Raw genomic sequence first — 26637 nt, 5'->3', positions numbered from 1 at the left:
GTGTGTGGGGGGCTGACATATATACAGGTGTGAAGGGGCCTGGCATATATACAGGTGTGGGGGTGGGCTGGCATATATACAGGAGTGGGGGGGCTGATGGCTGCCCTGGCTGGGGTTCTTGAGCAAAAGTAGGTGTGCACCAAAATGTAAGTTTAACCTTTAAAGATAAATTCAAGCCTCCAGCAATAACTTTTAATTCTTGTATAGACAGCTTTACCAATTTACAATCCTCCCTCCCAGCTTACACTACTTTATGGGAGAAGGAAATAAAAACTCAAATACTATGACCTGGTCCGCCTGGACTATATTTTGTAACTATATATAAAAAAAACAGTGCTGTGTACAGGTGTGTGCAAGATGATCAAACAATATAGAAATATTAAAAGTTATTATATGTGTAACATGTGCTAAATATTATCCTTATCAAACTTTATCCAATATCAACAATCTTGCAGTGCTAATGATATACAAAGAACTATGTATCATAAAAAATAATCTATGGGAGTCACTTACTATAGCGCCGGGAAGTACTGGGCACTATTACATATAATACCACCCATTTTAGGCAATTAAGATTTCAACAGGCGGACGTGCGAATGAAAAAGAGCAGTATTGGCTGTGAACATACGTTAGTAAATTCGGAAATCTGCAATAACTAGCGATTCTGTGTATATGCAAATACCAATTTCTACTAAGTTATTATATAGCACTGGACTGTAACCATGATCCACGTATGTGAAAGCAACATTTTTATGTGAGATGTGCTGTACCTCGTGTGCATCTATTGATGTATATTGCAATTAGTATTCCTAGTTTTTTCCTTCTTTTGCTAATGAATGCAGTTATGAATGATTATTACAGAGTAATGTCTGCTATTCTATAAAGTTACATGTATTGAACATTTAGGTTACCTATTTGTTGTATGTTGTTTTTTTCATGTTTTTATTTTTTTTATTTACGTGACTATAAAGCAGTAATTATTTATGTTCATTCTTTAATCATACTGCACTATTATGCAGGTCTCAGCGTACTTAGCACAATGGCTTGGCGGTCTGCTCAGATGTCTCCACAGCACTCATAGTATAAGTTCAAATCCTAGCCAACCTACCATCCACCATCTGTGTTAATTTTTTCAGTGCACAAACGAATTAAAATAAACAAACAAAGAAATGTAAACTACCCGTTAGCTAGGGTGCGGTGTTTGGAATTCCACACCCTAATATTATTGAATACTTAGGTACATACCATTGCATGCATTTGAAGAGTTAATATAATAGAATCAGCCAAATTAAAGTGCATTGGTTAATTGGCATTCACCTATTTTCAGCATATGCTGCTTTGGCTAATTGGCCAATAATCATTCGCCTTTCTTTTCACCAATGCAATCTTTTAGTATCTCTCTGTGGGATTTGAACCCATGAGTCCTTCAAGGCCTGAGTTTTTCACGGTAGAAGCGTTGACCACTAGCCTATTGGGCTTAGCACAATTGTACATAAATCGGACATGTAAAATCGCACCAATGTGAACCAGGGCTGACACATACAACACTGCCTATTCACCAACTGAATTCATTACCTGCAATTCTCCACAGCTGTTATATACAAAGACTCCACCTAAACACCTGTATCATTTACTTGCAGGTGTGCAGAAGAGATTTGTTTTTTTGGTGCACAATTATATCTTATAATTTCTATAGGTATAAGTAAGATATTGCACTTCCCCATAACCACCAGAAGAAGAAGAAAGAAAAGAAAAAAACAACAAACAAGCACAATAATGTACTTTTATTTTGCCAGCAGAAACAAAATTATGTACATTTACTAGCATAAAAAAATACATATTCTACAGGATATATGGTGCTACATTTAGCAAAACAGTTAGCAATTGAGTTTTAAGGGCCCTGCTCATAGGAGTGTACAATCTAAAATTTGTCTAAACTAAGAATGAACATAGCTTTACTTTCAGTGTATAATGGGCAACACATCACATTTTTATCTGTAAGATTATAGAAACATACTTAACAGTAATTATTCTTACAAAGCATTTCAACATGATATTAAGAAAAGGCACATATTCAAAATATAACACCCACCACCAGCCCATGATCCACACACATACATAGGTGAGTATGTTCTGCTGGAAGCTGCATTTCTGTGTACACAATTAAGCAATGAGATCAAAGAGCAGAAGATCAGCAGATGCTCCAAAACCATAAACAGTGAGTGGTACCCGGTGGAGGACTCCAGCCAACATTTGAATACGTTTCCTGACCAAAATAAACCAACACAGGAATAGCAGGTCTTTCCTAGGAGCGTTGAGGCTCTTCTCGGCACCCTTCCAGCATTGGAGGCGCCACTAACCCTACCGCCTAGACGGTAAAAGCCTGTATGACTCACCGCCAACGGCCAGTGAGTCCATCTTTTCTGGTAAGGGCATTTCATTTTCATCTCCTCCTGTAGAAAATAAGAGTTTATATGAAGACCTATCCTGGGCTTAACATGTATGTGGTGGTGCAAGATATGAATACAAGTCTTTGAATTACTTCCACGCTTAAAGAACTGTTAACCCCTAGAGACTTCTGAGTCCACTTATCCATAACAGCCATCTTTTGATCACTTTGTATTTATGTTGCCCTTTCAGGTATGGTTATATGTGAATGTGTTCCCAGAGGTTTATAGGGATAAAACATAAGATTTAAGTTTTTATTTTTTGTGCTGTTTTTATGTGGCAACATTTTTTGTGGTAACACTTTATTGCTGATTGATTATATTGCTTGAATGAGACACATTTATACCACTTGTAGATACTTACCCATATATATATATTGTTATATCACTCACATTTTTTCTGTGGATGTAGAGGTGGCCTACTTATTTATAAACCCCTCTGGTATCACCTTCACACTTTAGATATGATTTTATTTGAATACAGCGCTACACTTTTTGCTTTTCATTTCTATACACAATAAGTCTAATTGTTAGTGTTGGCTGCTTTCTATATTTGAGTTGGCGCAGCAGTTTTCCCTTTATTCTATGGGAATGTTTGACCATTCTACCAGAACTGCATTTGTGAGGTCAGGCACTGATGTTGGACCAGAAGGCCTGGCTTACAGTCTCTTCACTAATTCATCCCCAAGGTGTTCTGTTGTGTTAAGGTCAGGACTTGCTTTGTGCACTGGTCCAAATCATTTGGTGGAGGGGGGATTATGATGTGGGGTTGTTTTTCAGGGGTTGGGCTTGGCCCCTTAGTTCCAGTGAAAGGAACTCTTAAGGCGTCAGCATACCAAGACATTTTGGACAATTTCATGCTCCCAACTTTGTGGGAACAGTTTGGGGATGACCCCTTCCTGTTCCAACGTGACTGCACACCAGGGCACAAAGCAAGGTCCATAAAGACATGGATGAGGGAATTTGGGGTGGAGAAACTTGACTGGCCTGCACAGAGTCCTGACCTCAACCCGATAAAACACCTTTTGGCTGAATTAGATCAGAGACTGCGAGCCAGGCCTTCTCATCCAACATCAGTGCATGGCCTCACAAATGCGCTTCTGGTCAAATATTCCCATAGACACACTAAACCTTGTGGACAGCCTTACCAGAAGCTGTTATAGCTGCAAAGGGTGGGCCAAATCAAATTTTAACCCTACGGATGAAGACTGGGCTGGCATACCAATACTTTTGGCTAGATAGTGTATCTGGCAAGATTTACAATGGTGGTGGAACTCTCCTACACATAAATATTACATTTAGACATAGTTTTAGGACCTGAGTCAGGAGTTATGTTTAACAACATAGGGAGATGAGACAACTTCTCTACATGAAGCGGCATGCTTGGGATTCAAACCCAGACCCTCAGCAGAAGTTCTAACCTCTAAGCCACAGAGCCACCACATGTGGAAACCTCTTACACATAAATACACATATACTGCATTTCTTTGGACATATAGGTGGTGGAATTACATTACTCTAGAGTTATTCTTCTTGATTTATTCTGTGATATTTGGTGGGTGAGTGTAGAATAGTGATGTTACCCTCTAATTTTTTGGAATTACATTTTGATTTCTGATGTTGGTACATATCCCATTTTTTAGGCTCAAATTATGATTATTTGGAAAAAATGAAAAACGCACAAAATTGTGACCCATTTTAAATTTGCATCAGCAATGGTATTATTTCTGGTTTGTAAACACACCTGTGTGAGTTTGGGTAAAGATTTTTGTGAGATGGAGAGTAACAAGTCAAAGTGACAGAGAAATATATATTTTACCAAAACATCAAAACATTCCACATTCTAGCATTCTTAAAAACAAAATAGATGAGAAAAAAACAAAATAGAAGCAGCAACATTGTTGCAAGGAACATTTATTTCAGAGAAAGGCCCCTTTCACACATGCAGACCGTTCAGATTCGCCTGTCAGTTTTTTCAGGCGGAACTGAACGGCCGCTCCATACAGCTCTATGGAGCGTCGGATGTCAGCGGTGACTGATCCGCCCTGATCCGATCTGCTCCTCAAAATCCAGACGGATGGATGTCCTATTTTCCAGCTGTCTGGCGGATCGGATGAAAACGGACAGGCGGTCTGTAATCATCCAATCCCCCCATGGGGGAGAGCGGTCTCTCTGACAGGTCCATCCCTGCACAGAGTGCAGAGACGGACTTGTTATCCGCCAGCTCAGCGGGGATCAACGGAGCGATCCCCGCTGAGCAAGTGGAGTAGTAAAAAATGGACAGCCCAGTGTGAAAGGATCCAAAGATACATTTCATCTCAACATTAAAAGTATTTATTTTGGGAAGTTACAATTGTACCATTAGAATCAAAGGCTGAAACTTGCATTGGACTATAATAGCGCAGATTTTCATTCTCAAAAACGCATTTTAGCCCAGCGCTAATTTTGGTATTTATGATAGTGTCTTGTAAAAAAAGCCATGGGAGCTAAAATGAGAGCTGTTAGCAGGTCTGAGCATGCTCAGTTGTGTTGGCACCTAGTTGTACAGAGACGGGTAATTTATCTCTTTTCAGACTTTTAAAGATATTTCAGTGTAGAAATTATTTTTTCACATAGTTTAAATGTTTCAGTACAATTTAGGAAATTATATCATGCTCTAAAAACAATGTGTAATTCTCCAGGTTTTAGCAGAGTAAGGGTTTGGGCGTTATTTGTTTTTTAAGGGAACTATAGTAAATTTGATTTTGGGAGTATTTTTTTACCAGCCCTATAGTGAATATCGATCTAGTGCTTATTATCATGATTAGCGCTAAATAGCGCTAATTTGCGCCGATTAGCAATGCAGTGCTATAGTAAGTGACCCCCTACCTGTTATAAAAAAACAAAAAAAGAAAACACCAACAAAAAAGTGACAAAGTAGCAATAGTCCCACATACATGTGTGTATACTGTGATGCAATTAAATCAAAGACAAAAACACACAAAAAAAGTTAATTAATGTGTCAAAAATATATATATTTTGATGATCCAATCGTTCTTATCAAATCCCATATATATCCAATTCCATGTGTGGTCTAAAAAAGGCAACTTGACAATTGTATTTCTTCTTTTTATAACTAACAACGCACCAAGTGAAAAATCCACCACCACTTATGATCGAGATCACTCACCGACACTAATGGCTGGTAATAATAAACCAGCAAACAGGCATTTTCCCTTTACAGGGCACAATCATCTGCACATCTATAATGGATCTTCTCTGCACTCTTCCCCTGTTATCAAGCAGTATCTCCAGAGAGGTTGAAGCCAATATAGGAAAGAAAGTGCATCCTCACATTTAGAGGTGCCTCCCCCAACACAGGTTTACAAGCATAGAATCATGTACGGGTCAACTCCGAATCTGCTGATACCACGAGCAAACATTTTCACTGTTTATATTTAATAACTCACAAGAGCCATTTTTACTCCCTGAGATGAGTACCCCATGTCTGGGGTTCTGGAGTTGGGTGGAGAGCCCTTAGTTTTAACTTTTTTCTTCTTTCCTCCTCTCTCTTTCTTTCTTTTCTATATTTTTTAATTTAGATGAAACTAGACATGTGTGTAGAATGAATGTTTCGTTATTTAAATAATTTAATTTTGTTTAATTTGTTTTCAGAATTCCTTTTGTTTAGTTCCGTTTATTCGTTTTCGATTTTTGAATCTGGAATTGAATTCAAATTGGCATTCCAATTCGAATTTATTTTATTTGAAATTTGTTTTTGGGAAGATGGTTATATTCTTTCTGTTGTTTTCTATTCTATTATTTTCTATTCTATTCTCTTATTTTCTATTCTTCTCTTTCTCTATTCTATTCTTCTCTCTCTCTATTCTATTCTAATCTATTCTATTCAAATTCCAATTTATTTTCAAAATTCAAATTTTGGAAGATGATTATATTCTTTCTATTTTATTCTATTCTATCCTGTTGTTTTTTTTTCTTTTCTGTTCTATTCTTTTCTATTCTATTCTAATCTATTCTATTCAAATTAATTCTATTCAAAATTTTAATTTTGGAAGACTGTTTTATTTTTTCTATTTTATTCTATTGTTTTATTCTATTCTTTTATTTTCTATTCTATTCTATAGTATTCTAATCCATTCTATTATTTTCTATTCTTTTCTATTTTATTAATTTATTTTCTATTATATTCTATTCTGTTTTACTCTATTTTTCTATTCTATTCTATGTTTTTATTTTCTATTCTATTCGATTCAAGTCTCTTCTTTTATATTATATTCCTTTATTTTCTATTATTTTTTTATTCTATTCTGTTCTGTTTTACTCTATTCTATTCTTTTGTATTCTACTCTATTTTATTTGATTCTATTCTTGTTTTCGAATTCTGGCTGGATTTCGCTTCATTATTTTGGATTCCTTTAAATTCCTTACTATTGTTATTCTGAAATTAGGATACATCAAAAAATTCTGAACGAAACAAACCTCACATGTCTAGATAAGAACAAGGGATTAGCTTTCTTTCATTGGATGCCTCTGCCCTTTATTATTTATAATAGGTATTGGTTATATTTTTGATTATTTTTGCCTTGAAATTATTGCTTGGTCTTGTATTTATTTGAAAGAGCTTTTGTTAGATAATGGTCTTACTTTTCTTGAATAAATATGATGATTACATTCATGTATTTTTGAAATTTAAAAAATAATAAAATAAGATTGGAATGAAAGTACATGTACACTACTGTGAAAAAGTTTTAGGCTGGTATAAAAATGCTGTAAATGAAGAATGCTTTCAGAAATAGAAGTGTTCATAGTTTATTTTTATCAATTAGCAAAATGGAAACTAAATGAACAGAAGTGAAATCCAAATCAAATATATTTTTGGTGTGACCACCCTTTGCCTTCTGGATGGATATAGCACTACAGCATTAATTCTTCTAGATATACTTGCATACAGTTTTTGAAGGAACTAGGTAAGTACTGTAGGTTCATCAAAACATCTGGGAGGACTAATCACAGATCTTTTGTGGATGTAGGCTGCCTCAGATCCCTCTGTCTCTTCATCTAATCCCAGACAGACTTGATAATTTTGATATCAGGGTTCTGTGGGGCCAAACCATCACTTCCAGGACCCCTGCTCCTTCTTTACGTTGAAGATTATTCTTAATGACATATGTTTGTGGTTATTGTTCTGTTGCAGAATAAATTTGGGGCCAATCATACACTTCCATGTTGGTATAGCATGATGGATAAGTATCTGCCTGTATTTCTCAGCATGGAGGACCCATTGATCCTGACCAAATCTCCAACTCCATTTACAGAAATGCAGCCCCAAACTTGCAAGGAACGTCCACCATGCTTCACTGTTGCCTGCAGACACTCATTATTGTACCGCTCTCCAGCCCTTCCGTGAACAAACTGTCAACTGCTTACAGCCATATATTTCCGATTTTGACTCATCAGTCCAGAGAACCTGCTCTCATTTTTCTACACCCCAGTTCTTATGTTTTTGTGAAAGGTTAAGTCCCTTAGCCTTGTTTCCATGTTGGAGATATGGCTTTTTGGAAACAATTCTTCAATGAAGACCACTTCTGGCCAGACTTTTCTGGACAGTAGATGGGTGTACCTGGGTCCCACTGGATTTTGCTAGTTCTGTGCTGATGGCACTGCTGGACATCTTCTGATGTCAAATGAAAGTAAGCATAATGTGTCTATCATCTGCTGAAGTTTCTTTGGGCGATCACTGTTTTTACGATGTAAAAACAATGTTTCCTGTTTCTTTGTGCTTCTTTAAAAGAGCTTGAACAGTACATCTTGAAGCTCCTAGTCTGCTTTGAAATCTTTGCCTGGGAGAGACCTTGCTGATGCTGTATAACTACCTTGTGTCTTGTGGCTGTGCTCAGTCTTGCCATGGTGTATGACCTATGACATGAAACTGTCTTCTACAACCTCACCTTAGTAGCAGAGTTTGGCTGTTCCTTACACAATTTTAAGCCTCCTACACAGCTGCTTCTGTTTCAGTTAATGACTGTGTTTCAACCTACATATGAAATTGATGATCATTAGCACCTGCTTGGAATAATTGGTTAATTATAAACCTGACTCTAATCCTGCAAAATTCCTGACTTTGTTTAAGTGTACAAAGTGTGCAAGTATAAGAATTGATGCTGGTTTGAAGCCAAAGGGTAGTCACACCAAATTTTGATTTGATTTAGATTTTTCCTCTGTTCACTCACTTTGCATTTTGTAAATTGATAAAAATAAACAATTAAAATATATATATATTTGATTTTTTTCACACCTACCTAAAACATTTGCATAGTACTATACATGGAATGAGTAATTTTCATAGTTATAAATTATAAATACTTTTCCTGAGTTTTGTCTAGACAGGCCAGCTAAAGCTACGCAGAATTTCTGCTTTGCTGGATGCAGCCATTTTTGTTGACGTTTTATAGTCTACAACTGCAAATCCAACATGCAAGCCAATATTTGGAGTTGCTTTCTGGCTTCAAGATCTTAGAGTGAAGAAGGATGTCTGCCAGGGGCACAGTAAAATTAATTCCAGTGCTATATCCATCCAAAATACAAAAGACCTACGTAGGAAGGTAGTGGTAGTAGCAACAAGCTCATCAGCAGTAGCAGCAAATAAATGATGTTTCTGTCATTTTCACAAATGTCTAAGAAATTCATTTTTCCAGACAGTTTATTGCAATCTGCTGACTGTGTGGATCATGTCCTTTTTTTGAGCATTGGCAGCTCAGGTTTGGCTCAATCGCATTCACTGCAGACTTCTGACATGTCTGATTGGCACATGTTGACTTGGAAAGACACAATTCTATACCAAGGAGAAACAGGCACAGAAAAAGATGCCACATATAGAGCCGCAGAGATATAGTGTCCGATTGAATACAAATAAAGTTTTTAAAAAAAAAAGAAAATGTATTAAATGTTAGATAAATGAATGAACAAATACAAAAAAGCATAAAATATTGTTAAATCCTCCACCGTTCACCATCTAAAGACAATGTTGTCAGTAGACAGACAAGGACAAACAAAGAAACAGACAGAGCATCCTCACTGCACGTGCACCACAATTAGGGACCGTAAAAAAGCACTGCATAAGCAATGTGCAATATGGCAAAAAAACTGCGGGTGCCAGGCAGTCCTTATATGGATGTGATAAAAGGGGGCAGAGAACTGCACATATGAAAATCAAAAAAAATCAAAAAATCCAAGGGCTGCAGTCTGTGGCTGAGAAGGACACACGGGGAGCGAAATCTGTGGGGGGAGGTTGATGGTAGCTAGTAAAGTCTCACCTCATACACAGTGATCTAGGGGGATCTGGGAAGCAATCGATGAACTGACATCATGTACGATCAGCCATGGAGCAAACCCAATTTCCAGCAGTAGGAGCACAAATTCATATCTAGTGCATGATCTACCTTGTCCAGGTGTAAGAATAAATGCTCTGCAGTTGATAAATATTACCGTGCTCTGTCGTCAGCTGGGATGAAGTAGCTGTAATGTTCCATAGAGCCAATGGCAGTACAGCTGAGTAAGGGATATCCTTATGTAGCGGTCACATTTTTGCTCAATAATCTAATGTTATGTTATAGCTTAGTATTTGGTGCCATCTAGCTGCCAAAATTGTGAATAGACTTTATTTTATTTCCTTACTTTCTGAAGAATGTGAGAAGATGATAGGAAGTGACCATTTTGTTTACATTTCCACATTAACTTGACCTACCCACAATGCCTAATGACCTACCATGAGCACCAAGAGAACTAAACTGCATTCTGGGAAAGTTATAAAAGAACTCCACACGGCCACCTTAGGTCTCTTGGGAACGCATGGTCAGCCTGTGAGGATCTGTGTGAGGGTCTCCAGCGAAGCGTGGCCTACACCGATTGCAGAGCGATCCCATTAGCAACCCTGCAGCACATCAGTGAGCTAAACTGATGGTGAGGTAAAACTGAGGAGGATCCAGTGAAGCCTGTCGGAGCCATCTGAGAGTCCCAGAGCATCTTGCTGAGTGGAGCGGAGCAGCGTAGCAGTGTCGGCCGGCCGGAAACAAGACCCTGTGCACGGAGCAGAACTGTTCTACTTTGCAGACCTGGTTGGGTGAGAGGGCTGCTGCCCAAACTTTCATTGACGCACTTTTACACATTTGCACTTATAACATAGTGCTGCTGGGACCTGTAGTCCCACAGAGGAAGTTCAAATTATTAAGACTGAGTTCAATATAGGCCTCAAGCCTGTACTTCATTACAATTCTGACACTGTGTTACTTGCACCAGAGACAGTTGTAGTGCTGCCGCACCACAACACTAGTTCAACATTCAGTTTACTCTGACTCAGGAGTTGTTAACCATTGGATTACAAATTCTCAAAACTACACCCAAAGGAGTAGAAAAATGGACTTTGTAGGCACCAATCATAATATTCAATATGAATATTTTATTATACAAAAAGTACAAAAAAACAAAAACAAAAACATTTTAAAAACATTGCAATACATAGCAAGGCAATAACTGGTGCTCTCTCACATTCAAATTAAAGCACACAGAGGGATAACCCTAAAAACAGGGAGGAAAACCATAGCCCTCTATTCAATAGTGAGACAACAAACTAGTGTAGCTCTACATGTTTTGCAATTGAATGTTTCTTCAGGAGCCAGTTTGAGTCACCTGTATTGGGAAGAGAGAGAGAGAAGACAAACACCAAAATAGTACACAATATTAATATTCACTTAGAGTTTTGTTAGTCGCGTTTCAGTTAGTATCCATGAACACCACGAGGGAGCCAACCGGTGGATCTAACAACTAACAAGCATATGGTGACAAACAATCACATGCGGGGACATGTCTGGTAGAAAAGCCATAAACGGTGTAACACCAGGGACAACGATAGAGTGAAAAAGTCCCGGCTACCAGGGAGGAGTTGGGAAGAAAAAAGAAAAGAAAGGGAGGGGAAAAAAAAGAGGGGAAAAGGGAAAAAAGGGAAAAAGAGAGGGGGGGAAGGAAAGGGGGGGGGGGAGGGAGGGAAAAGGCAGGAAAAAAGAATGGGGGGGGGGAGGGAGGGAAAGAGAAAATGAGGCAACTAATGGTATAGAAAGAGCCTGTACATTTGAGCCTACCTCGATAGGAAATAGAAACTGCAGATAGCGGAACAACTTATGCTGCCAAGCTAAGCCTGAAGGTGGCTCAGCCGCATTGGATAGTCAAAGGTCTAAATGTAAACAGTATAATATATATTATAATACAAATTACTGTAGCTGTGTAAATATATAGCAGAACAACAACTAATCTCTGCAAAAAAGAAAAGAAAGTACTAAATAACTAATCCAGAAGCTCAAAATGCAGCCATCAATGTGTACACAAGAGGTCTCACCTTGTGAGAGGGGATGCAAGCCGAACTAATCTTGTGAGCAACGGTCACAAGCTGTTCCCTTACAAATCCACCAACGATAGAAATCAAGCAGACAGGGTTAGACTGGAATTTTAAAAGTACTCATCAATGCAGTTAAACAGCGGTCAGATACAGGCCATCTATGGGGGCAAAAACAAAGCTCAGTGTGACCGATCACAGGGTTACATCCAAGAGTGCCATAACTCAAGGTAAAGACAGCAGGGAACAAACACTTACCAGGCAGTTAATGATAATAAGCATGATGCCCGAGAACCAAGGCGCCATGGACGAGAATGGCGTGATAATAGGCTACGCTGAGAGCCTTTAGTACACGCCCCAATCAGGTGCGCAACAAGTGCAACACCTGACTCGGCCGACCAAGGCTGCCGCGCATCCACGTAGGTCCGCGCATGCGCAGTAACCATAAGGTCAACTGCCAGAGACGCGGACAAGTGGAAGGAGCGCCGCTGTACAGGTGACAGGACTGGGAGCTCCCTCTGGTTCCTCCTCCTAACAGACAGCATATAAACACTGCGCAAGGCAGATAGAATAAGCCAAAAGATGTAAACAAACACAACGAGGATATCCAAAGTGCACAACCAGAGGGAGAAACAAAAACCACAGGCCTGGACCTGGAGCCACAAAACCCATCCCCTGTGTGGGGCGGAATGCGGCTACCTGGCCGCACATGTGACTGAGTATACCGGCAAGTCAATAAAGTCCAGAGGTTGGCAGCACCCAGGTCCTAATTACAGGCCCGAAACGCAGGGCTGGTAAACACAAGTACAAGGTGATAACGACCATGCAAGGGAATAGGAGCCCTTTCATAGTACATAAAGCTAAAAGACAAAAATGTAACGATAAATAAATACAGACATCATGTGAAGTCCAATATGGCTAGAATTGGAAATTCTTAACATTCTAAGACAATACATATGGTGAGAACATCTGGATAGGCAGAACTACATTGATTGGAGTATGTTCATATGATACTTATCAAATAAGGATCAGAGGAGCAGGGGAAAGGATAGAAGGATCACCAATCTAAAGAAGGGAAAAGTAGACTGGTAATATATCTCTATACTCTGTATTTATTGTGATAATTCAAAAGTTTAATAAAAACACAAGAACCAAAAAGGAAATTAATTATCAGAGGAAGGATTTATAGGATTGTACTTCATTGATACCTGGCCAACGTGTGGCATTAAGGCGTTCAATCCACTGCGCCTCGTGTTGGAGTATCCTTCTATCCCAATCACCCCCTCTTGGATCCTGTGGAATCACTGCCAACGCAATGAAGGTTGCAACGGAGGTATCGAATCTATGACAGAGATCAAGATGCCTGCTAATAGGGCTGAGCATCTTCCCATTGGCTGAATAATAGACGTGATCTCGTATCCTTTGCCAAAAATGGCGGATGGTCTTGCCAACATAAAAAACCCCACACTTACAAGTCATCAGATAGACCACCCCCTGGGTATTGCAATCAGCCAGAAAATATGGGCGAAAAGTCTTGCCGTTTGGTAGTTGGAAACTCTGACCCGTGGACAGCCAAGGGCAGAAGGGGCAATGCCCACAAATACGCATACCCACTTGGTTGGTCGTATAGTCCTGTAAAGGCATAAAGTGGCTTTTGGTCAGTTTGTCACGTAGGAACGGTGCTCTTTTGAACACAATCTCAGGATGATCACCGACGTATTTACCTAAGATGGGGTCCTCATATAGAATATGCCAATGTTGTTGTAGTACATTGCGTAGTTGGTATTGCTGATATGAATAATGTGTAATGAACTTAACCGTTGAATGCTCCTCTGCCTTAGTTTTATTCTTGTAGAGCAGTGTGTTCCTAGGTTGATCACAGGCTTTATTAAAAGCCTTACGAAGAAGTGACTTGGAATATCCACGTTTGAGGAGTCGATCCCTGAGTAGGTTAGCATGGTATTTAAAGTCACTGTCAACAGTACAGTTCCTTCTAAGCCGAATGTACTGTGCGTAGGGGATACTTCGCACTAGTGTGGAGGGATGTGCACTCGAAGCATGCAAAATCGTATTCCCCGCCGTTTCCTTACGATAGAGTGTGGTGGCCAAGCAGTTATTGTGATCTTTGTAGATCACCAGGTCAAGAAAGGAGATTTTATATATATCGCTGTTGACAATGAATTTCAAATTAAAAGTATTACTGTTCAGATGATCAACAAAGGAAGACAATGCTTGCTGAGACCCAACCCAGATAATGAATATATCCTCGATATATCTTAGCCATAACAACACCTCACTGGTGTAGTTACTAAGTTGTTCGTTTGAAAAAATGTCACGTTCCCACCCCCCAGGTACAGATTGGCGTAGGCCGGGGCACAGCAGGTGCCCATGGGGCTCAGACCTCTCATTCTCCTCTAACAGCAGAATCAGATCTCTGAAGGCCCTAAATTCTTCCATAGTAAAATGTTTAATACTTTCAGAGATTTCTCTATCACGATTAGAGCGGATATGTTGATCATCAAAGAGGTATTTGTAAGTTAACTTTCTACAGAAGAGGTACAGATCTTTTATAGTGTCATATTTATCCATCTGAGGTGTGGGACAAAAACTTAATCCAAATCTAAGAAGATCAAAATCTACTTGGGAAAAGGAATAGGGGGTAAGGTTGATGATATCAAGTTCTAAGTGGGAAGGGGTAGGGTCAGGGGTGAGGGAAAATTTGTGGAAGGTGATGTTAGGGAGGTAACATGAGCATCCAAGGTGCTCTGTTTAGTGGAAGACAGTGTAGGTGCTGTTGAACTCGATAAAAGTGGTGTCGTGTTGGTGGCATGCCGTGTCGTTGCATTAGAAAAATTACAGCCATTGCTAGGAGTGGGGTTAGCATTAGGACCAGGTGTGTTCTGTAGTATACTGAGTGCCTGTGTAGCTAAATGGCCCAAATGCGTGGTTGTATGGGTACCACCCGTGGCACCCAAATTAGAGCCCAAAGATGGGCATTGGGGGGGTGTTTTAGATAGTGATGGGTGATGTTTGCCAAGCCCCTCAGGTCATTTTTTGGGATGCGGAGTGTGGGGTTGGTTCCCACCCAGACTTCTTTTAGGTGGACCAGAGTTGGGATTAGAACGTGTATTGGTGGATTGAGAGAAGGGCCGAGTGGAAGAGGAGGCAAAGGAGGAATCGGATTTGGTATCCTCCTCCCTAGAAGAGTAGCTGGAGCCACTCTTACTAGGTTTGGGGCCTTGCCTAGTTCTTTTATTTTGTGGCATCAAGTGCCAGCGGTATGCATACCCCTCCACAAACGCTGTCTTGTCCCTGAACATTTTGGTTTGTTTTTATAGATATGATGTCCTTATTTAGTCTGTTCAGATATTCTTTCAGTTCCTGACATTTCTTGTCAAATTGTACATGACTCTTAACAGAATTATGTTGTACCTGTAGAGAGATGAGTTCCTGGTCCAGAGCCGTTAGGTCTGTTTTATATTGGGTAACAAGCAGTTTGATCAGTTCAATACTGCATTTGGTAAGTTCTTGTTCCCAAACAAGTTTGAGTTCAGGTATCACATTTTTAAAGGAGGGGAACAATTGTATTCTAAGTCCGGTTGGGCAAATGTTGTCAAGTATATACTGTTGAAAAAATTCAATATGCCAGTATAGATTTGACTTCTTTTTAAGAAGTCTTCTGGCTTTCGCAAGATATTGGTTAAGTGCCAGATCATCTCTAGTAGAGGTATTATGCAATTCATGCAGTTGTTATGCAATTCATTCATATACCCAGACCAGGCGTCTCCTACAATGTCCATTATAGCCCTATTGGGTGGAATATAACCTGATACAACACAAAACGCAGGGACACCCTCACAGGTAAGAGGGCAATTTACTTAATTTACAAGAATCTCCAATGTCACAATGAACATTGCACAAAAAGTGCCAAGATAAGGACATCATATCTAAGAAACAAACCAAAATGTTCAGGGACAAGACAGCATTTGTGGAGGGGTATGCATACCGCTGGCACTTGATGCCACAAAATAAAAGAACTAGGCAAGGCCCCAAACCTAGTAAGAGTGGCTCCAGCTACTCTTCTAGGGAGGAGGATACCAAATCCAATTCCTCCTTTGCCTCCTCTTCCACTCGGCCCTTCTCTCAATCCACCAATACACGTTCTAATCCCAACTCTGGTCCACGTAAAAGAAGTCTGGGTGGGAACCAACCCCACACTCCGCATCCCAAAAAACGACCTGAGGAGCTTGGCAAAACACCCCCCCAAGGCCCATCTTTGGGCTCTAATTTGGGTGCCACGGGTGGTACCCATACAACCACGCATTTGGGCCATTTAGCTACACAGGCACTCAGTATACTACAGAACACACCTGGTCCTAATGCTAACCCCACTCCTAGCAATGGCTGTAATTTTTCTAATGCAACAACACGGCATGCCACCAACACGACACCACTTTTATCGAGTTCAACAGCACCTACACTGTCTTCCACTAAACAGAGCACCTTGGATGCTCATGTTACCTCCCTAACATCACCTTCCACAAATTTTCCCTCACCCCTGACCCTACCCCTTCCCACTTAGAACTTGATATCATCAACCTTACCCCCTATTCCTTTTCCCAAGTAGATTTTGATCTTCTTAGATTTGGATTAAGTTTTTGTCCCACACCTCAGATGGATAAATATGACACTATAAAAGATCTGTACCTCTTCTGTAGAAAGTTAACTTACAAATACCTCTTTGATGATCAACATATCCGCTCTAATCGTGATAGAGAACTCTCTGAAAGTATTAAACATTTTACTATGGAAGAATTTAGGGCCTTCAGAGATCTGATTCTGCTGTTAGAGGAGAATGAGAGGTCTGAGCCCCTAGTGCCCACTACAGATACTACACATACATCGATTCCCTTAGTGTCTAAACCTAGTAAAAAATTCAAACCCAAGTCTAAAAAATTCCCAGATCTTACAAGTAACCCCCACATTTGGGCTTTTTTGACAGCCACTATTGGTGATCTGAGGCGACTCACACTAGATCCTATGCCAAAAAATTTGCGACCCGATCAAGTACAATCCCTCACTAAATTACGGCGCTACCCAGATCTGGTTATAGCAATATATAAAAATGTGTATGACCATTTTGAACAACAGGTCCTGGTATTGTAAAATCGCAGTAAGCGTCACTCATCGCTTTGTCAATGAATTCAAGTCACTCATTGGAGATGCCTATCATATGGGCCTAATAGACCAGGACACGCATGCTTTCTTGGACAATAAATTCCCTCGTATGACTACGTTTTATGCATTACCAAAGATTCATAAGAACTTACAAGTCCCCCCCGGTCGGCCTATAGTTTCTGCAATAGGCTCACTGACTGAAAATGCGAGCAAATTTGTCGACTTCTTTTTAACTCCTTATGTTTTACGTTTGCCTTCTTACATCCAGGATACCCTTGACCTCCTGAAACACATTGAAAGGGTCGAGGTCCCTCCCGACACCCTGCTCGTGACCTTGGATGTTGAGGCTTTGTACTCTAGCATCCCTTACGAGCAGGGTGTTGCCTTATGAGGAGTTTATGAGTAATATCCATTAGCAACTGAGAATATCTGTATATAGATGTGTATATATATATATTTTTGGATAAGGAATAATAGTTGTGTGTATGTGACAGGGTTTCAGTAAAGGGGTAATTTAGCTAGATGTGAATACGCGACAGGATCTGGCTGAAAAGAGCTAATGCATTTAACAGCTACTTGTAGTATGCGAGAAGGATGTGCTGGGAAGACAATCAGCTAATTACGTATATTTGATGTTCAAAGGGTCAAGGACAGATACCATCTGAAGTGTAGTGGTTATAGGGCCAAATTCATTAGGTCAATAAAGGCCTTTGTATTCCTCCATGCTAATCAACCATTTGTCCATTTCAAAGGGGTGTTTGAGAGGATGAGAATATTTCTTTCATCTGTTCAGGAAAGGAGGTTTTGCCCTGGCTAAGGCCATGCATAAGTTAAGTACCCCTTTCAAGAGAAGGTGATGACTTTCACCTTAATCCCTCTTCAAACAAATTATCCCCAGCTCGTTACCACAACAGGAGGAAGTTGCCCAAATTAGGAGATACGCCTGGTGGGAATAGAGGGCTAACAGAATAAACCAATCAGATTGGCCCTATTCAATTCAATGAGAGATGGGCCTATAAGAAGGTATTCCAAAGAGAGTAGTAGGGAGATGAAAACTGACCTGGGCCCAGGAACATTCATAATATAGGTAATTATCAGAGCATCTTCCAGCACTTAAAGGTATACCTGCTTGTCATGTTTGTTTGTTTACCATTTGTATTGTAATGATTATACTTTGTCTTCTTGTACTATAACCTAATATTTTCTCCCTTAAGACTATAGATATTGTCTGTGTATTAGGTAGACTTTTAATGCTTCTTTAATAAATGTTATTATATTTAAGGTTTCACTTCTGGCTATAAGAATCCTTATTTAACCAACCTCATATCTTATGGTTAATAATTCATAAATGTACGTTTAGAACGGCAAGAGTGGCGACCACAAAGCCAGCACAGGACTGAAAGTATTTAATATAATACCAAAATTTTTTGTATTAGAGATTAACGTTATGAGGGGGAATTGAAGCTGAGTCAGCTTATCCAATCTATCTAGGGAAAAATATAGGTAAATATTTTTTTTGTGTTTTTATTAGCGGGTAACTCTAAGGAGAGAATATACACCACAGATATTTTGTGAATTTTTTTTTTTTTGTTTAATATCCCAAAATTATACTTGAAAATAGTACTTTGGATGTACCCTTAGAAACCGGTAAAATTTGAGGGGGAGGAAGTACAGATTGGGAAATATTCTGTTTTGATTTTTTTTTAATATTGTTGTTTTATGGAAAGAGGACGCTGAAAGAGTGGTCCTTCGTTTTGTGAAAAAAAAAATAATAATTTTTTTTTTTTTCCTCATAATTAATAATTTTTTGTATTAATTTGGTTTTTGAATTTTTTTTTTTTTAACTGGTTTAGTCTGATGCTTTAGGTCTAAGACACAAAAACGTGCAAAAACGTGCTTGTTTTCTGTTGTGTGTAGGTTGAAACAGGTTCATAGGTTTGGTGGGTAGTCAAATTGTATGTCCACTAAAAGGGATGATATTGGTTTATGGACATTGAAACTAACTACTAAGGAATTTTTTTTTTTTATTCTTGCTTTGATTTTGCGTTTTTTTTTTTTTTTTTGCTTTGTTTTGCATTTTTTTTTTTTTTTTTATTTTGTTTGTTTGCCTTGCTAGTTGTTTTAACTGTGGGAATTTATAAGCAGTAACATTCTCATTGTTGTCAGTTAAAGTACAAAACGGTGGACGTCTTGGTACTGAATCTAATATCTGATAAAGATTATTAATATAGTATAGCATACGCTATTATACAATATTTTGACAAACTCAAATTGTTGTATCTTGGTTTTTTTTTTTTTTTTTTGTTTATTTGGCAGTTTTTTTTTTTTTTTCTTTAAACTAAGTTGCCTTTAACAGAGATTGATGTAAACACGGCTGTGTTTACCATTCTATTGTTGCTATTGTCTATGCTGTGTAGGCTACAGGCTATTGTTAGCGTGTCTCTATTAAGCTAAAAGATTGTTTTATAGAGATCTGAAAATATATTCTATTTTCCTAACTTTACTATATTTTCTGAATTGTATTTGAGTTTCTGTTTATTGTCTTTTTCTCCCTCCTTCTATACGGTAATCTCAAAATTGACTGTATAGTACAAGGGAACAGTTAGCGTAATTTACCTTACAATTTGTGCATAATAGTTGTTAATAATGGCAGCCATGTCCTGTCTAGAAAAGTTTGTAGCAACGTATACTCTAAAACATAAAAGCAATGAATTTGCCTGTGATGCTAAACTGCATTTATCCCCTTGGGTATATGTGCAGGAATTATTTGAAGAACAATTTAAAACAACCAAAAAGAGTAAAAAACTCAAAAGTTTAGCTGTAGCAGGCATGTATGCGGCTTGTATGGCTATGAATGCTAAAATACAGCAATTGGAAGATATAGTCAATAATACAAATATTACAATTTCAGAGAGGGAAAAGGAGAATACAGCTTTACATAACCAAATACAAACCTTAACCACCCTTAATCAAATGGTTAATGCCTCACAGGAGGAAAATGTTAAAAATTGCAAATTGGCTCAAAACGAAGTGGTACAATATAAAAACATGCTAACTAAAGTTGAGACTGAACTGGACCACATAACGATTGCATACAAAGTAGTCCAAAATCAGTTACATGAAGCTAAGCAAGGAAAAAGTATAGATCACACACATTGCACGCAAACAGAGTCACAGTTGCTACAAACAATTTCAATGCTTAAAGGACAGGCGGCTGTGGCTAGCAGATGTGAACATACTAATGCTACAGCACCTACTTGTGCCTATGAAATTGGGGACACAGAGGAATATGAAGAGTACTGGGGAGAGGAAGATATGGGTCCTAATTCTACTTTTCCTGTGGCGATGGGAGAAATCGCAGAGCCACAGGAAAATCGAGAAGCCACCATGGGCACAGACCCACCAGACAATGGGGACCAGTTATCCACAAGTGAGGAGCAAGACAAGTTCCCCATCATGGGTAGGACCCAGATCTTCTCCTCTCCTGAAGGAAATCAAACACTTTTGGGGTTTGATAGTGAAGGGAATGAGGTAAGCTCTAAAGTATATCCAATTCAACCTGTAAAAACCCTCATGAGTGTGGCTGATTTCATCGGCAAAATTAAAACGAATGAACACATTACTTCACATGCGAACAATGTACAACAGAGGTGTGCGCTTTTAGGTGTGGAAAGTCCTAGTGACCAGGTTAAGGTGTTACAATTAACCCTTGACGCCCACACCTGGAATGCACTCCCAGATCAAATTAAGGAGGGCAAAGGTAGCTACCAAGCAACCGTAGCAGAATTGCAAAAAGTCATAAACCCCGCAGCTATAGGTTTGATGGTGGCCTATCAAATTACACAAAGTAATGAGGAAAACCCTTTAGTGTATGCCAATAGATTGTGGGCAGCATATAACACTAACAATGGTAATACCACTAGAGAGGACATGGAATATAAGAACTTATTGATTCATAATGCCCATCCAGCTATTCGCATAAAATGTGAGCATTTGATAGATCCAAGAAAACACAGCTATGAGGAGGTCATTGGATTAATACATAGATCATTCCATGCCATTCAAGCATATAAACAGCACAGGCTTAAGGAAAGAGAAGAGAAACAGCTGTTTAGGAAGGTGGCTGCATTACAATGCAGGACTACCACCATAGAAGGCCCCCACGCCCCTGGAGAATCAAATCCTCCATACAACCCTAACTGGGACAAAAGTTTACAAGGGAGGGGTAGGGGATATAGGGGGAAGTCAGGTTACAGAGGCAGAGGCAGAGGAAGAGGAAACTCTTATAGCCACCCATCAGAGGGCAAGCATATCAGTGAGACACAAAGAGCTCCTACTTATGCAGAGTTACGACAACAATTACAGGCCTTTCAAGGAGGCTCTGGAAAGGAAGTACAGGTAGCTTCTCAGATAGAGGCTGACCGTCGTCAATGGTGACAACCACAAGGCCCCAAAATTTTAGCACCTATTTCTCTGGATAGGTGTGGGCGCCCTGTAGTCTCAGCATTGATTAGGGGCCGTCAATGTACTGTGCTTCTAGATACGGGTGCGGCCATTTCGATTATTCATGACAAAGATCCCTTAAACTCAACACTATCTTCAGGAAAGCCGTTGAATCTCCAGAGCTTTGCTGGACATAATGTTGAGTCTGCCTTGTCCAAGCCACTGACAATCCAAATTGGTGAGTTATCCCTAAAACAGCCAGTAGCATTAATGTGTTTGCCAAATGAAACCAGCCTCCTGGGTTCAGACTTCTTAATTCCCAATGGATGTATGTTAGATCTGACCAACCTTTTACTATTGCAAGGGGCTCCAACTGATCAGGGTAGCACCATAGTGATACCTGATTCTCACACAATTGCAGCCATCAAACTCAATGATTCAAAATATAACATACTGGAGATCATTAAAGATCACCCAGAACATCAGCTTCTACAGCCGGTGATAGAAAGACAGCAGGGATCCTTTGCAACACATAAACATGACTGTGGAAAGGTAAATACGGTGATACACATCAGTGGGCCAGACCCACCTCCGCAAAAACAATACCCCTTTCCACAGGAAGCTATCAGCTACATACAGGAAACCATAGATTCACTGCTTGACCAAAAGGTCATCAGGCCATGTGTATCCACAACAAATGCGCCAATATGGCCTATTCGCAAAAGTACTGACAATTCGTGGAGATTAACAATTGATTACCGCAAATTGAACAGTGTTACAAACAATTGCGCCCCCACAGTTGCATCTGTCCCGGATGTCTTGAGCATGTTGAACCCCAAACACAAATATTTCACAGTATTGGATATATCGAACGGTTTTTGGTCATTATCTTTGTCAGAAGAATGTCAATACAAATTTGCATTTACGTTTCTGGGAAAACAGTATACGTTCAATTCTGTCCCACAAGGATTCCATAACTCTCCTACGTTATTTCATGCAACCATGAGAGATATTTTAATTGATTTTTCTTCTCCAAAGAATCTTTTCCAGTACGTTGATGATCTGTTGCTAGCCACATGCAACAAAGAAGAGCATTTGCGGTTATTGGAGGAACTTCTGCAGATCCTAGGAAAGGCGGGACTGAAGTGTAATCCCATCAAGGCACAATTGTTGAAGGAATCTGTGTCTTTTCTTGGGATTACAGTGACAGCAAACGGGCGTAAGATAGCAACCGAAAAGGTAAAAGCCATTCTACAATTACCTCTGCCAGTGAGCATCCCTACTCTGAGATCTTTTCTAGGATTGGTAAATTATTCACGGGCTTTCGTCCCTGATTTTGCCCAAAAGTCTGCACCTCTGTATGATTTGTTAAAAAAGGATACCCAATGGCACTGGACTGAGCAACACACCAATGCAGTGCAGGAGCTTAAAGAAGCTTTAGCGCAAGCGCCAGCGTTAGCCAACCCAGAGTACCAACTGCCCTTTCACATTGAGACTGCCATATCAGAGACAGCCATGTCAGCTGTTCTGTCACAGGAAATCCATGGGCAACAGAGACCCATTTCATATGCATCTAAACTTTTGTCTCCTGTGGAAATGAAGTACTCTCTATGTGAAAAACACCTCCTAGTTACGTTTTGGGCAGTGAAATACTTCACGTACATCATAGGGCTTAACCCAGTCATCCTGCACACAACGCACACTCCCACTAAATTTTTACTTACAGACCGAGTGAAGGATGGCAATGTATCCAATGCCAGATTAGCCCACTGGGCACTGTTGCTTCAAGACCGAGACATTAAAGTCCAACACACAAATAATCCGTCCACTAGGGCCCATGGCCTCCTTTACCAGGGAGTACCACATGAATGTGAGATCACCCCCCAATCATCTGCGCAACAATTCTTTAGACCTTTGTCAGCAAAGGAAACAGTCCCTGAAAACGCAGTCCAAATTTTCACAGATGGATCATGTTTTTACGTGGAGGGGTCCCCACATGCAGGATTTGGAATATACTTTATCAATCCACAAGCAAAAACCCAAACATCAATCTTTCGGTCATGTCAAGTCAAATCAGCACAATTTGCTGAAATGGCTGCAATCGCTCATGCCCTAGAACTGATGAAAGGGGACCAAGAAATTGTTTTATACTCAGATTCTGCGTGGGTCTGTAATGCTCTTACAGAATTTCTGCCCTTCTGGCACACCCACCAGTACAGGTCCTCAAATGGGTCTCCACTTAAACATGCATCCCTGTTGAAATATATTGTATCATTGGTGCAAAAGTTGCCAGTCAAACCATGGGTGTGCAAAGTAAAAGGTCATTCAGGTACTGCCCCATACTGGGAACAAAATGAGGTGGCGGATTGCTTGGCCAAACAAGGAGCACAGGGAGGGGAGATCTGGGAAATTCCTTCGAATTTGCCGGACCCAGTCTTGTGCCCCATTGTTTGTGCCCTCACAAAATCCTGCATAGAAGTTCCGGATATTTCGGACATACAAAGGCAGGATGATAACATTAAGGAAATCATGCAAAAACTGCAAAATGAGACTGGGGAGATCCATGTATTTGCAGCAGCACAAATGGGGAAAAGTCAAAAGAAAGCCAAGGCGTATTTTGACAAAGGGGTTCGAGAATGCACTTGGGCCATAGGAGACCGAGTTATGTTCTTGGAGCTACGTCCCCTGGATAACAGTTTATGTCAAAAATGGAGAGGCCCATTTTCCATTATTGATAAATTAAGTCCTTCTGTATATAAAATCAGAATAGAAGCGGGCAAAAAGACACAAGATAAATGGGTTCATGCGAACCAACTGAAACAGTTCCATGGAGCCAAAGAAATCAACTAAAATGTGCTGCTTTCTTCCCTTTTAGAGCCATGAAGTCGATGTGGATTGTTATCCTGCTCCATCTGTTCGGACATACCAAGGGAGAGGAGACTGGACCACTCATCAGCGTGATCGTGGAGAAGAATCCGGTCTACTGCATAGAGGGGGAATCCGTCTTATTGCCTGTGGCCATTGTAGGAACTGTGGGGAAGCAAGTTTATTGGTGGAGTCCCATTGATAATCATTTAGTCTGAGTTAATGGCGTTGCTGGGAATATCACTGACTACCGGGATAGAGTCATGAGCTTTCAAAACGGATCCTTGTTGATTCAAGAGAACACCACCCCTGCTTCTACAAATTTGCCCAAAACTACAGCTGCAATCCCGTATTACAAACCAACATCATTGGAATGCCCATCACTGCAAGAGGGACCACCTAGTGGCCTAACGGCAACATCAATCCCGGGAATATTGTTCAATAATGTGAAGTTCATTCATGTACCTGTGGTACTTAATTTGTCCCAGTGGAACATGGCTGAATTCGGCTCATGTGCCCGGACAAATGTGTCTTTGTTTTATTCTTCCTTGCTGGTAAATTTGATTGCCTCCCATGCAAGCCGAACTCATGATCCATTTGCAGAACCAAACCTCACTCCCCACAGGGGCATTTTCAGATCCAGAAAGTTAAAGGGCTTGGACAACATACTTGGGTCCATCCCAGGACTTTTTGGATCTGGCATGTCAATTTGGAACCGAGCCGATTTGTCAGCGATTCGCAGGCATATCGCAAATTTTGAACAGAAAGAGGGTCGGCAAGTGCTGAAACCGGTTCTGCAGGGTGTTGAGGGGCTTGCAGAGGAGGAAAGGTTTACGGTCTATAACATGAAAGACATTGCCCAGTTGTTTGAAAAAACACAACAGAAAATAAACGAAATCATAAATATAAATAATAAGAAAGCTAGAGAGGATGGTATGGGCAAAGAGGTGATATGCACGGCATATGGGAATTTTGTTTTAACCAAAGTCACTAATGTTATCAGAGATATTCAAGCAGGTAAAATCCCTGATATATTAAAAGATACAGACCTTACCCAATGGTATTGTACTCACACTAATATTAGTGGTGGAATGAATGTACATTCTGGAGACAAGTGCAAACCTTTGCCGGTTTCCACAATTCGAAACATAGGGATAGTGACACCACACCCCAATAGAGGGCCATTTGCTTGCAAGAAGAGCCAGTCGCTGTGCGCCTACCGTGACCTGATGTATGTGTCCTTCACCATGTCACTGCCAGTGTTCCATCCCCAAGACGACTATTTTAACACGATGGCGTCCATACACTCCCTCGGGTACCTCGAAAACGACGTGTACAAGGAAAGGTTGCACCTCCCCGAAATGCTCATTCAAGTTCAAGGGCTATGGAAAGCACCACACACTGCCTGCTGCACTGTCAAAGACAATAGGTACTTATGCCGTTGTGATGTGTTCGAAATTGACACTCCAGTCTGTGGTCTAAGCAATGACCCGGATCCCACAGCCAAAGTGGCCAGGGACCCCCAACTGGAAAGTCCACGCCAACCACCTCAAGAAACTAGTCCAAGTGAGATGGAAGCTAACTGCCCCGTGAAGTTGTCAAAATGGAGAACACCCAGCACAAGGGTCACCTACCACATGGATGGACTGTACTGTGTCGTTACCAACCACCAGACATTTCTCTATGGGGGTCAGTCATGTCCGATACCCTATCCAAATTTCTGCTTCATTCCACATGAGTACACTATTATTGGGGAAACGGTAGTAACCCCCATACCAGTGCTAACAGAAGACTATATCATTGAGAGTCCCCCTGATGTCCCAGATCCTAGAAACTACATACCCCATTTTGATATAAAAATTGATACTCTGTCAGTGAACCTTCACAATCTGCTTGCAAGGAAGGATACACATATAATTCAAATCAGTAATGATATGGTGAAAACAGGGAAAAGGTTAAATGAACTTTTACATGATGGGGATTTCAGCTTAGTCACCACTAGGACCTGGGTGGAAATGGGGATAAAAGGTCTTCTCATATTGCAGTGTGGGGTACTGTTATTTATGACGGGCATGGTAATATATCTGGGCCGACTTCTAAGATGGCAGAGGGAGAAACTCAACTCACTAATGGAGATTAGACATAAACAATTACTCAGTTAAGTGTGGCCTCGTCTCATCTGTCTCAACTTGCCACAAGGGGTCATCTGTTGCCTTATGAGGAGTTTATGAGTAATATCCATTAGCAACTGAGAATATCTGTATATAGATGTGTATATATATATATTTTTGGATAAGGAATAATAGCTGTGTGTATGTG

This window comes from Aquarana catesbeiana, linkage group LG01, assembly GCF_042186555.1.
Source record: "Aquarana catesbeiana isolate 2022-GZ linkage group LG01, ASM4218655v1, whole genome shotgun sequence".
Taxonomy (NCBI): Eukaryota; Metazoa; Chordata; class Amphibia; order Anura; family Ranidae; genus Aquarana; species Aquarana catesbeiana.
Note: the sequence above shows the minus strand (reverse complement) of the source record.